Below are 14,156 nucleotides of genomic sequence, written 5' to 3'. Positions count from 1 at the left end.
AAAACCCTGGAGGTCTCCCCCCCCCCGGACCAAAGTGAGAAGTGGGGAAGCAAACACACAGACTCCCGCATGTGCCAACCAAGATCCACACGGCATGCCCACCAGGGGGCGGTGCTCAGCCCATCTGGGGTGTTGCTCCACTGCAACTGGAGCCATTCTAGTGCTTGAGTCATAGGCGGAGGCCATGGAGCCATCCTCAGTGCCCGGGCCAACTTTGCTCCATTGGAGTCTTGGCTGTGGGAGGGGAAGAGAGATAGAGATAGAGGAGAGGGGGAAGGGTGGAGCAGATGGGTGCTTCTGTGTGCCCTGGCCGGGAATTGAACCCAGGACTTTCATGGGCCAGGCCGATGCTCTACTGCTGAGCCAACCAGCCAGGACTTGAAGGTCTTTTTGTCTTAGCAAGATCATAAAGAACAATAATAGCTTATTCACATACTGTAGCCCCTGATAAAAGAGCCCCTCAGTGAAGTGGCCCATGATCATTGCTCTGTACACTTCAGAACTCAGTTGCAGTTAGAAGGGAGGCTGGGATAATTTGCTGCCCTCACAGTTTAGGCCATAGGTTGGCAAACTCATTAGTCAACAGAGCCAAATATCAACAGTATAACGAATTAAATTTCTATTGAGAGCCAAATTTTTTAAACTTAAATTATATAGGTAGGTACATTCCTTATTGAGGTAGTGCCCACACGAGGTATTTTGTGAAAGAGCTTCACTCAAGGGGCCCAAGAACCACATGTGGCTCATGAGCCACAGTTTGCTGACACTGGTTTAGACTATCCTTGGTTTAGGTATCCTGGCACTGTGCACTTCTCAAAAAATAGAAAAATCATAGTTAAATATTTCTAAAATCAATTGTTTCACTGTGTCTGCAATTACTCCTCCATAAGAATATGGGTTATATGATCTGCTTAAGTAATGAATACCTTCAACTAAACTTGAATATAGAAAGGGCTTAAATAATGTACATTAGATCAATTAAAGTGTAACCCAGGCCCTCAAAGTTTTTTCCCAGTGACTAAATTTTTTCTAGGAAAGAGATTTATATTTTGAGGACATACACTATATTTTTATTGCCTTTTTTCTGTAAATACCTTCTTTCCTTGAAAGAGCACTAAATAGAGAAAAAAAGAGAAACAGAGGATTGAGGGAGACCACTGAGGGAGGCATGATGAGAAGGAAAGATGTATGGGCCTAAGAGGGATGAGTGTTCTCCGTGACTCCCAAAACTTCTTGGCCTTACCTCATCTGGTTGGACCAGGATTCATCCTTCTCATCCGCATACTCATGGCAGTTTCTCCCCTTGGTGATCTGCATTTCAGGAAGAAAATATAAAGCTGTTTTTGGATGAGGAGGTAATAGAAGAATTTTTTACCTTACTGTCAAGAAAGCTCTTTCAGCTTGCATGCATTGCTACTCTGGACCACATGATATTTTTCTTACTCATCACATCTGAGTTGAGCTGTTCACTCAGAGATGGAGGAGGCATTCCTTTGTGTCTGTACCACTGTGCTCCCACTTAACCTGTGATCCTCAACAAGAGTTCAATACTCTGCCAAGTCCACTAAGTACCCAGAGCTAATCATATTGTTTCCATCCATGTCCTAGTATGTAGAAAGGCAGGTCCCACCAAGCCATGGGAGGGATGTGGGAAGCCACAAGAAAGGACAAGTTAAATACTTCTCACCTGCCAGGAGTATCCATTGTTGCCTGCCTCTTCATCTTCTGTGATCTGGCCCTTATAAGGGCCAAAGTGCAGACCCACTGGCAGAGCAGATGCCTCATTCCACATGCCAAGCCCAACTTCAGGGATGCCCGATGGTCTGATTCTCAACCCAGGGGGCATAGTGAGGGCTGTGTGGTTTGGATGCCCCTTATCCACTGCACTGTCTTTTACAAATGTAGGGGGCCCATGCACATCACAACTGTCAATGAAGAAGTTCTGACACTTCTCACAATCTGGCAGTGAGAGCAACAGGGATTAGGGAAGGTATAGTGCATGTTCCTGGACATATAGAGCTTCAGAGAGAGCCCAGGAACTCACATCATTGAACCCAATTCTGTAGTGCAGGTCCATAAGAGAATGGAATTCTCTAACAGCCAAATGACCAGATAAAATTATTATATGAAGGCATAACATGCTTCTTTGTGAGAGTCACTTACAGAGGTGGTCATCATCCTGGGGCTCGCTGACTTTCTGGTACACATGGCCTTTTCTTTGTCATAGGCTATACATCTTTATTTCAGTCTCCTTTCTCCTGAGTTCTAAGTTGGAGAAGAGTGAGTTTGGTGGAGTCTGGAGTGTTAGTCCCTACTTTGTCAGAAAAGACACAGACTCCTCCCATCAAATTATCACCTGTCCTCTATGTACTGTGGTATTTCCCTTTGTCAACTATTGGCTCAGAAGCCTCTGTAATAGTAAGCCTTTACACTGATGGTCAATTCTATTTTTGTTTGTAGATCTTCCCATTATGAAGTTTAATTCACAAATTTTAGTTATTCATAAAATATTTATTAAGGGCACAGTATATGTAAGGTATTGAGGAAAGGCCTGGTATACAACACCAACAGCATATGGTTGCTACTATGAAAGATGTATTTATTGGACAACATGTATGTGTCAGTTCTTTCACATAGAATTTAAGCCCTAGCCAGTGGCTCAGTGGATAGAGCGTTGGCCCGGTGTATGTCCTGGGTTTGATTCTAGTCAGGGTACATAGGAGAAGTGACCATCTCCTTCTCCACCCTTCCTTCTCCCCCTTTGCTCCCTCTTTCCTGCAGCCAGTGGCTCAATTCGTTCGAGCATTGGCCCCTGGGCACTGAGTATGGCTTGGTTTGCCAGAGCACATCACCCTGAGGTGCTAAAAGACAGCTCAGTACTTGAGAATTGGGGTTGCCGGGTAGATCTTGGTAAGAGTGCATATGGGAGTCAGCCTCACTATCTCCCCTTGTCTTACCTAAAAAATAAATACATACATACACAAAGAATAAATTGAATTGAATACTGTCAAAGAATATATGCACATATCTTCACCTTATACATTAGCATTCAAGAGCTCAGAGAATTTGTAAGATTTGCCCAAAGCTCCAGTGCTAAATTCACTCAGTTTAGTAGAGCATAAATCCAGGCCTATCCAAAGTCCACCCCACATACCTAGGCCATATTTATTAGCCTTTCTAGAGGACTCAGAGGAACTGAAATCTACAAATGATTTTCTCTTACCCAATTTTCATCTAGAGTGTTGTCCAGAGGGTCTTGCTTCTCCAGGATGGACTATGATGCTTGAAACCCAGGTTTGAAACCCCAAAGCTGCTGGCTTCAGTGCGGGCTAATCCTGCTTCTTGCATGCTCACCAGCTCGAGCACAGGGTCACCAGCTTGTGTGTGGGATTACAGGCATGACCAAGGGTTGCTGGCTCAAGTCCAAGGTAGCTGGCTTGAGCAATTTTTCACTCACTGTGCTGTAGCCCCCCATTCAAGGCACATATGAGAAAGCAATCAATGAACAACTAAGGAGCTGCAATGAAGAATTGATGCTTCTCATGTCTCTTCCCTTTCAGCCAGTCTGTCCCTGTCTGTCCTTTCCTCTCTCTTATCTCTCACTAAAATAAGAAAAAAAAAGAAAGAACTTGCCGTTCATGTAAAAAATATAATAAAGTCACTTCACTGTGCAGAAAGTCCATTTCTTTAACATAACACTTTCTCTATTCTGTCTTCTCTTTTTGTAAATATAAAAAAAATTTCCTTGACCTGTTGTGGCACAGTAGATAAAGCAGCGACTTGGAACACTGAGGTCACAATTTCGTAATCGCAGGCTTGCCTGGTCAAGACACATACAAGAAGCAACTACTATAAGTTGATGCTTCCTGCTCCTCTCTGCCACCCCCTTCTCTCTTTCTCTCTCTCTCTCACTCCTCTCTCTAAAATCAATACATTAAAATTTTTTCATTATGTTTAAAGAGAGGAGGGAAGAGAGTGAGAGAGAAACATTGATTTGTTGTTCCATTCATTTATGCATTTAGTGGTTGATTATTCTTTTTTTTCTTTTCTTTTTTTTTAGCTAGAGAGACAGACAGGAAGGGAGAGGGATGAGAAGCATCAACTTATAGCTGCGGTACCTTAGTTATTCATTGATTGCATTCTCATACGTGCCTTGACCAGGGGACTCTAGCTCAGTCAGTGACCCCTTGCTCAAACGAGCAACCTTGGGCTTCAAGCAAGTGACCATGGGGTCACATCTATGATCCCATATTCCAGCCAGTGACCCCACACTCATGCTGGTGAACCCATCCTCAAGCCACAACCTTGGGGTTTGGAACCTGGGTCCTCATCGTCCCAGGCTGATGCTCTATCCTCTGTGCTACCACCTGGTCAGGCTCCAATGGTTGATTGTTATATGGGCCCTGACTGGACATCAAACCCACAACTTTGGTGTATGGGGATGACTCTCTATGAATTAAGCAACTTGGCCAGGGCTCCTTTTCCGTCTTCCTGTTTCAGAGTGGCCTTGTCCAGTCTAATGGTACAATGACCACCTTGCCTCATTTTCTTCTTATTCTTTCACCTTTACACATTTGGCCATCCTTGCCCTTCCTTAATCATCAGAGTCTGGTCAGCACCAAACAGTCTTGGGAACAGAGCCCTAGGTCTGTGGACCACAGAAACCAATTGGGTCAAGTTAGAGATCACATCTGGACTTCAGCTGTGTTTCAATGCTAGACCCATGAAAGTGGAAGGACCTTTACTGACCACACCCTCATGAAACCAGACACACTGAAGAGATTGCTGACACAGGGCTCAATACAATGATCCCTTACCCTAGCCCACAACCCCAGCTGCCTTAATCACCATGAATAATCCTTTCCTCTCTGCAATGTGGCAGCTGCTGCCCAGGCAACACTGTCCTGGAGCACTGCTCACTGGCCAGACCTGCCTCCTCCTCTTGTGATGACAAGTGTTCTGAATGAGTTATTTCTTACATGCTTTTATACTTTTATACCGTTCCAGCTCGTTAACACATCTATAAATATGTGTAATTATTTACACATGGAAGCAGTGTAGTAAATCACCCCTTACTGCACAAGGCACTGTTTGCATTTCGTTTGTTTGCTAAAGGCAAGCTCTGTCCCTCGTTAGATGTTGAGACTCCTGGGTCGGTTTCAATAGGGCAGTGCCGTGCCTGTGGCCCCTCACCTCGCTGCTTCCTCCGAGTCCACTCTTCATGCGAGTCCTCAGTGTCCTCCGCCGGGGGTCTGGTGGCCTGACGGCGTTTAACCACGAAAGCGGTCCGAGGGGCTCTGAGGTCTGGGGAGAAACAAAATCCTGGTCCCGAAAGCGAAGCGTTGAAGTAGCCCCAACACTGGGCCGGCCCGCGTGTCGCCCGCGGTTCCCGCCCGGTTCCCGCGCCCCGTCACCTGTGCGCAGCAGCGCCTCCTGGTTCCTCTCCACGTTGGGGCAGCGCGCCTTCTCCCAGTCGTCCATGGCGGCCACCCGTCCCGGGAGATGGAGGCGCGGATGTCCCTGCAGAGGTCGGGGGCCTGGGGGTGACGCGGCCACGTGACCCCGTGCAGTGCCGCGGAACCGCCCCTCGCCCCGCTGGGCCCGGGCTGCCCCCAGCCCGCCGCCTGGAGCTCTCCTGCAGCGCAGCGCACGCCCTCCCGCCGCTCCCTCCGCGCCGCCCCGCGGGATGCCGTCCGCGTCCACCCCGCACGCCCAGCCCCGACGTGCTTGCCTGGGAGACGGCGCTGAGGCTGACTGCTTGGCCCACGGGGAGCACGTGGGGCCAGCCCCAGGGACGCAAGGACGGGCTGCCGGGGACTCCAGCCAAGTCAGTGACCCCCTTGCTCAAGCCAGCGACTTGGGCTTTAAGCCAGTGACCTTTGGGCTCAACCTGCGATCATGGGGTCATGTCTATGATCCTGGGCTCAAGCTGGTGAGTCCGCGCTCAAGCCGGATGAGCTTATTACATTTCCTTGTTGTTCAAGCGCTCTCTTGAGTCCCTCTATTCTACTCTCAAGTTTATTGAACATCCTTATGACTACTTTGAATTCTTTATCTGTCCAATTACCCATCTCTATTTCATTAGAATATTTCTCGGGAGTTTTTTTCTTGTTCCTTCATTTGGTGTATATTCTTCTGTCTCCACATTTTGTTTGACTTTCTGTTTTTGTTCCTCTGAGTTGAATGGAATAGTCATCTCGCCCAGTCTTGGAAAAGTTTTCTTTGTTACATTGTGTGTTGAACAGTTTCAGCCTGCGGGTTGTAGTTGGGGGGAGGTGCATGCAGTGCCTGTCCTGTCACCTGGCCTGAGGAGTGGGTTCTGAATGGGCCACCTGGGGTGTGTGAGCCTCCTTGCCTTTTAATCTGGGCACAGCTGCCTGGTGTAAAAGGGGCTGCGTGGTGTGTGCTTTGCGTGTCCTGTTTTAATTATCTGTTGTCAGAGCGTGGTCTGCGCTGGGTTACCTGATTGCTTTCTTGTGTCTCACCCCCCATTAGATCCACCCTTTGTCCTGGGGGGGGGGTATCCTGGGTGCACACACAGCCTTAATTTGTTCACTCTTCACCTTCTCGGGGCTTGGCAGCCCCGTGCACATGCACAGCATTGCCCCCCTCACTCCACACTGGGCCGCAGGGTTTTGCTAGCTTTGTGCTTTCTTTGAGTAGAGCAGCCGGACCAGTGCGAGCAGCATTGCCCCCCAATCTCTGCACTTTCTCTGATCAGGCAGTCCAGTGTGCAGACCATAGCCCATTTGACGGCTCCACATTTTCCAGGAGGGGTAATGTCAGTAGTGACCCACTATCTCTGCACTTTCTCTGGGTCGAATAGTCCTGCAGCTGGTACCAGGGTGTTTTCCTAGCTCTGCACTCTCTCTAGGTGGGGGAGCCCCACATGCACATGCAGCTCAGTGGGCGAAGTGTCACCCTGCCATACCTACCTGCTGGGTCGATATCTGGGAAGAGGAGCTCTCTCTATACAAGATATGCTGCCCTTATGATTATATTGTATTTAGCTCCAGGTGTTATAAAGTACTGCACCCCAGATTCTGAAAGGCACTGTACCTCACTTCATCGAGTTCACGTAGAGATACCCAGTCCATATGAATTTTGAAGAGTTTTGTTAAAGAAGGAGATTTATTAAATATGCTGGCCACATATGGCTGACACAGGGCAGCAAACTCAAATCGTGCAGGCCCCCAAAATAGTTCAGGGGCTGCTTATATATCCTGGATCACACAGGGGCAGGGGAGAGCCTGACATCATAGCACAAGCTGACAATATTTGTTTAGGGGTTATACAGAAACATTAACACTTTCAAGGTAACACAATCAAAGATGTTTACAAATCCTTTAGGGTTCATCTTCCCTCACTAGCCTAGGGGTATTTTACTCTCCAGATTCCAGGAAGGGGGAGGAACTACAGTCAATGCAAGGTGGTGTGTAAATTCTGCCTCCTATTGAAAGAGAGGAAGTTTCTCAATAAACCTTTATTTTAGATTTAAAACTGAATGACCCATTGTTCTTGCCAGCCAGAACCTTCTACATTCTTCTCCCTCCCCTCTCCACAGGAAGGACGGGACAGGAAAGCCTGATAGGAAAGCCTGACCTTTCCTCCCAGAACATCAATATTAATTTTCAGCTTTTTGGTACCTTAAAACTCAGGAGGGGTGGCTGGGGATGTGCTGCAGTGTCCAGCGGGTGGCCATAGAGCCTGGATGGAGCGCCTGTCTTCTATCCACAAGCCCAGGAGGTGTAAACAGTGGCGCTCACTGGTCTCTTTGGTCCTGAGCTGTTCCTTCACCTCCTGCAGAGCTCTCATGGTTCCTCAGCCTTTTCTATGCTCTCTCTCTCTCTCTCTCTCTCTAGCTTGTTGTGCAGAAGCTGTTTAATTGTTTCTCAGTTGTCTTTCAGGAGGAATTGTTCTAAGTAAAGGGGTACATTGGATGGGTTTTGGGGAGGGTGCAAGCTCAGTGTCCACATGGGCCATTATCTTGGACCCACCGGAGAGTTCTTAAATAAAGTCTGATATTGGCTGCAGCAACAGGCTTCTGCTCTGATACGCTCTTATTCCTCATATTCAAATGTCTATACAATTTTCGAGACATTGGTTTTCTCTCTGACTTCAATTAGTTGTTGGATCCAGAAGGAGTAGTTCATTTTCACCTTGTTTAGTGTTTTTCTCTTGTGAGGATGGGCATGATAACTTCCAAGCTTCTTACTGTAGGACCAGAAATCAGAAGTCTTGCGTTAGTAGCTTTTTATCTCTTGGCTTTGTGTTTCCTATTTGTAAAATAAAGGGATCAGATCACTCCGTGGTGCCTAAACTCTCCTCTAGCTCCAGCATTCTGTTCATTCCATAAGCACTGACTTGCATGAACGACAGTGCCAATTCGTGACATTTGCTACCATTCTACAGGTAGACCTGCAGGTGGACAAAAAGACGCACAGTTTTTTGTCGAGTCCTCCCTTGATTACGTTTATCAAATCCAGGAAGTTCAGGAGTCCAAGAAATTCAACATTATGGAACCAGTAAGTTCCATGTATTCTTTAATGCTCTGAAAATATTTTCTGAATGCTTGGTAAATACGGAGAACTTTTATTATAAACTTGGGATCTCAAAGAATCTGAATGTGTATAATTGTGATGAAGCTCTCTTTCCTCCCCCATTTTTTCTCTCTAGCTATGATTTGTTTTTCTCTTTATTTCTTCCTCTCTTCCTCTTTCCCTTTCTGGATTTCTCTATTACCCTTCTTTTCATCTTGTTTTTCTTCTTTCCTTCCTGCCATGCTTTCATACAGCCTTTGAAAGTGCCCATCATATGCCAGGCACTGTGCCAGGAACTCATGTCCCTGCACTCAATGACTTCCCATTCTACTATTTTTACTTCTGTCTTTTTAACTTTTTAAATCTACTTAATTTATTGTAAAATATGATGTGCTTTGATTTGACAAGTATATTGAATTTTAACAGCTTTTTTATTATAAAAAATGTATTCTTATTAAAGAACTGCTAGAAAAAATTATAAGAAAAATAAAATAACAAATTTTCCATACAGAGATATTTAATGTTAATATTATGACATTTTCTTCCCATATTCTCTGTGTACCTATTATATTTCTCTATCTATATGTACCCAGGTAGATTGGGTGTGGGTACATCTGTGTGTATAGATGTGTATTGCACATGAGCATATCTATCTGTGTCCATGTGTGTCTGTCATTTGTGTATATCTGTATATGTATACAAATGAGTATTTATTCACTCATCCAATAAACACTTATTGTACTTCTGTTATGTGCCGGGCACTGTGCTCGACACTGGTTGTCTGCAGTGAATGAGACAGACTCACTTTCTGTCTTTATAAATACTACGCTGTCATGGGGTAGACAGAGGGAAAGAAAAATATACATAAATGAAATAATTATAAGTTGTGACAAGCACTGGATTTGGCAGTGCAATGCCTTTGGTCCCAGTTTTGCTTGATCGTGGTGAGGTCCAATATCTCAGCTTCTAAGAAGGCAGAGCTGAGGCCTAAGTCTCAGTCCTTCAGCAATGCGTGTTCTCAGCTATAAAACTGAGAAAATTTACAAGTGAGGAAACAAAGACCCTGGGAGGTGTTCTGTGACCAAAAGAACCTAGCTTGTGAGTGGTGACCCAGGCTCAGGTAAATTCTGGATGCCCCAGAGCTTAGGAGGTCTCTCAGTCTGGACTGCGGCCACGGCACAAGAAAGAGTGCATGTTAGGAAAGGGGTCACTTTGTGCTAAACAATTAGAAATAGTGTTTACGCCCCTGACTGAAGAGCAAAGAAAAGACTTTTGGTATTGTCACCACAGCAGACAGATTATTATTTTATTTTTTAATTACCTCGGGTTTTCTTTAGTATTTTTTCCCCCAAAAGACAATGGCTTGCTCTCACCAGAGAGCTCAGTAGGTTAGAGCATCACACTGTACACTAATGTCATAGGTTTGATCCTGTGTCAAGGCACATACAGAAACAGATTGATGTTTCTGACTGTTTGTCTCCCTTCCTCTCTCTAACATTAATAATTAAAATTAAAAAAGAAAAAATGACGATGGCTTTTTGTTGTTGTTGCAGCTTAAATTGTACAGAAGAATGAATCAAGTTTTTCAAAAGCTCACCCCAAGAGGAAAAAAACTGGTAAGGTTGTAAAGTACCATATTTCCCCACGTATAAGATACCTCCCTGTATAAGATGCACCTTAATTTTGGGGCCCAAAATTTGAAAAAAAGATAACAAATGCGAATAAGCGGGAAATGTAAGAGTAAAAACTACAACCAATGTATAAGATGCACCCAGTTTTTAGACCCGAAATTTTTCAAAAAAGGATGAGTCTTATATGTGGGGAAATACGGTATACACCCCCAGATGTCTCTGGGAACATTTCTTTCTTTTACTTTCTCTGGATTTAATTTACTATCCTGGTGTACTTTAAGGTTTTTTCCTCTAAAATGTATTCATCACTACATTATGCCATAGGTTTTCTTATGTAGTTTTTATTTCCATTAATTTTGTTTTGTGGGGGTTTTTTTCTTTTTTTTCTTTTCTTTTTTTTTTACAGGGACAGAGAGAGAATCAGAGAGATGGATAGACAGGGACAGACAGGAATGGAGAGAGATGAGAAGCATCAATTATCAGTTTTTCATTGAGACACCTTAGTTGTTCACTGATTGCTTTCTCATATGTGCCTTGACCGCGGGCCTTCAGCAGACTGAGTAACCCCTTGCTTGAGCCAGCGACCTTGGGTCCAAACTGGTGAGCTTTTGCTCAAACCAGATGAGCCCATGCTCGAGCTGGCGACCTCGGGGTCTCGAACCTGGGTCCTCGGCATCCCAGTCCGAGGCTCTATCCACTGTGCCACCACCTGGTCAGGCTGTTTCTATTAATTTTAAAGTATTTTGTAACTTGAATTGTGATTTTGAGGGGGGGTTATTTAGGAGTGAATTTTTTAACTTAAAAATGTAAGGGTTTTCTGGTTAGTTTCTATTACTGATTTCTAGATTAAGTGTAAGGACAATAAGAAACATGCTTTATATCATTTCAAAGGTTTGAAGTTTGTTGAATCTTGTTTCAAAGAACATACAGGAATGTCTGTGGTAAATATGTTCCAAGCGCGCTTCTCTGCTGCCATCTCTTGGACATCTTGAGAATAACAGCTAGGTAAGAGTCACCAGAAAGTTTTGTCTTCTGCTGAAACCTGGTGCACAATTTGAAATGAAAAGCTGAGTGCACGTAACCAAAACTCTCAACCTACTTCTGCACCACCGATGTGTCTGTTTCTATTTTTCACTTTGAATTTCTTTGCAGGCTTCTGTTTCAGGCATGGCTTGGGGCTGAAACGGCGAGAGGCCAGAGGCGGGCGGGCGGCGCGGGGCTGGCACGGGGTTGACAGCCCGGCTTGGGGCGGGGCGTGGGGTGGGACTTGCAGATCTGTCATCAGGACAAGGCACAGGATAACCACGCCCACTTTTCTCCACCTTCGTTCTTCCCCTGGCAATTGGTCATCTTTTCTCTGTTTCTGTGAGCTTTGTCATTTGAAGAACGATCCTCTCAAAGTGGCTTTTTCACAGCATAATTCTCCAGATAGTCATTCAAATTGTTGAAAATATCAAGACTTTGTTCCTTTTTATTTCTGAGTAGTGTTCCAGAGCGTGGGTGGACCACTGCTGAACCCCTCACCGACTAAAAAATATCTGAGTTGCTTCTAGTGTCTGGCTGAGAAAAATAAAGGTGCTGTAACAGTTGTGTTTTGTTGTGTCCAAGTGTTAGTGCGGCTATAACGTTGCTATGGGGGGAATGCTTAAGCGTGCAATCTGTGCAATCCCTGGGCGTGTGGTGGGTGTGTGTCTAGTTGTGTAATAGCTCTCTACCTCTTTCATTGGATACATTGTCTCCTAGTCTGCAGCTGGTCTTTCCTCCTCTCACCAGGGTGTTCTCAGGAGAAGTTTTCAGTTTTGATGTGGTCCAGTTTCTTACCTTTCCTTGGATGGTTTGTGCTTTTGGTGTTAAGTCTGAGAACTCTTTGCTGAGCTCTGAGCCCCAAACAGCATCTCCTAGGTTTGTTCTAAATGATTTATAGTTTTACATTTTACAGTTATGTCCATGATCCATTTTGTATGATGTGTTAGGTTTGCATCAGGGCGCAATTTTAGCCTGTGGACGTCCATCTGCTTCATACCATTTGTTGAAAAGGCAATTGTCCATTTTTTTCTTATCTTTTAAAATTATTTATTTATTTATTTATTTTAGTGAGAGAGACAGAGACAGACAGAGGGACAGACAGACAGGAAGGAAGAGAAATGAGAAGCATCAATTTTTCGTTGGGGCACCTTAGCTGTTCATTGATTGCATTCTCACACGTGCCTTGACTGGGGGAAGGGGACTCCAGCAGAGCCAGTGAGCCCTTGCTCAAGCCAGTGACCTTGGGCTCAAGCTGGTGGATCCCCACACTCAAGCATGGCGACCTTGGGTTATTGACTTGGGTCTCGTGCATCCCAGAGCAATGCTTTAATCCTACTGCACCCCCACCAGCCTGGTCAGAAACAAGGCCATTGTCCACTAAAATGCTTTTGAAACTTTGTGAAAAATACATTCAATGTATTTGTGTGTCTGTTTCTGGGTTCTCTGTTCTGTTCTGTTGAGCAAGCGCATCTCTCCTCCTCCACCAGCACCATCTTCTCCGGATTGCTTGCCCACCGTCTGGTAAGGCTCGGCGTCAGGTACAGCCAATCCCTCACCACGTTCTTCTTTTTTGAGATGACTTAGGTGTCTGACTGCTATGCCTTTCTAGCTAAATGTTAGAATAAGCTTGTTTACTTTGGGATTTTGATAGAAATGACATGAAGCCTATACATCTCTTTGGGGAAAACTGACATCATCAGTGTGTTATGCCTGACCGTCCAGGATCCTATTTTAATTTGTTCTAGAGAACTCATCACGACTCATTCAAGCAGCTTCGTGAGAGCCGCTCCTCAGTCTCCTCCCAGCCTTCCCCACTGCTGACCCCTCTCAGGGCTGATGTCTGTCAATTATCTTCCCTCCGTCCAGCAAACATTTTCTTGTGTCTTGCTCCTACTTGTATTCACTGATTTGGAGAGGCGCCTTGCTTGGTTTCCTGTACAGCTTCCGGCCTACTTCTGTGAGCTGTGGTTCAGTGACAAGTTCGTGTTCTGAGCCGTCATGTTCATCTCTGCTCAGGTTTTCTGGTTCCTGTCTGCGTCTCTCCTGCTGCTGCCCAGGGTTGGTGGACTCGAGGGGACATGGTCCTGTGCCATCTGGGGCTGCTCGGTGGGTCCTGGGGGTTTCCGGACCTGCAGGACAGCGTGTTTCCCTGCTCGGTGGGTCCTGGGGGTTTCCGGACCTGCAGGACAGCGTGTTTCCCTGCTCGGTGGGTCCTGGGGGTTTCCGGACCTGCAGGACAGCGTGTTTCCCTGCCCGGTGGGTCCTGGGGGTTTCCGGACCTGCAGGACAGCGTGTTCCCCTGCTCGGTGGGTCCTGGGGGTTTCCGGACCTGCAGGACAGCGTGTTCCCCTGCTCGGTAGGTCCTGGGGGTTTCCGGACCTGCAGGACAGTGTGTTTCCCTGCTCGGTGGGTCCTGGAGGTTTCCGGACCTGCAGGACAGCGTGTTCCCCTGCTCGGTGGGTCCTGGGGGTTTCCGGACCTGCAGGACAGCGTGTTCCCCTGCTCGGTGGGTCCTGGGGGTTTCCGGACCTGCAGGACAACATGTTCCCCTGCTCGGTGGGTCCTGGGGGTTTGACCTGCAGGACAGCGTGTTCCCCTGCTCGGTGGGTCCTGGGGGTTTGACCTGCAGGACAGCGTGTTCCCCTGCTCGGTGGGTCCTGGGGGTTTCCGGACCTGCAGGACAGCGTGTTCCCCTGCTCGGTGGGTCCTGGGGGTTTCCGGACCTGCAGGACAGCGTGTTTCCCTGCTCTGTTCTTTGGCGCCTGGTGCAGGTGGGCTCCTCTCTCCGTCTATATCGGTGCCTCTGCTCACCCTCTGCAGCTGCAGGGCTGAGTCAGGGTGAGGAGTTGGGGCCTGGTCCCCCTGTGCTTCTGTGGGCACCTCCTGTGTGGGGTGCCTAGAGATGCCACCTGTTCTGGGGGAGCCAGGGGTGGGCTGTGGGCTGGGGGGTGGTCCCACC

The 14,156-nt window shown here is 46.6% G+C and overlaps 1 pseudogene; it reads right to left on the bottom strand.

Moving 5' to 3' along the window:
* LOC136391006 (histone-lysine N-methyltransferase PRDM9-like) overlaps positions 1–5,481 on the bottom strand; it is a 45,699-nt pseudogene extending 40,218 nt beyond the window's left edge.
* Between the last annotated feature and the right edge of the window lie 8,675 nt (positions 5,482–14,156).

Source organism: Saccopteryx leptura, chromosome 1 (assembly GCF_036850995.1).
Source record: "Saccopteryx leptura isolate mSacLep1 chromosome 1, mSacLep1_pri_phased_curated, whole genome shotgun sequence".
NCBI lineage: Eukaryota > Metazoa > Chordata > Mammalia > Chiroptera > Emballonuridae > Saccopteryx > Saccopteryx leptura.
This window is presented reverse-complemented; position numbering and strand designations above follow the sequence as displayed.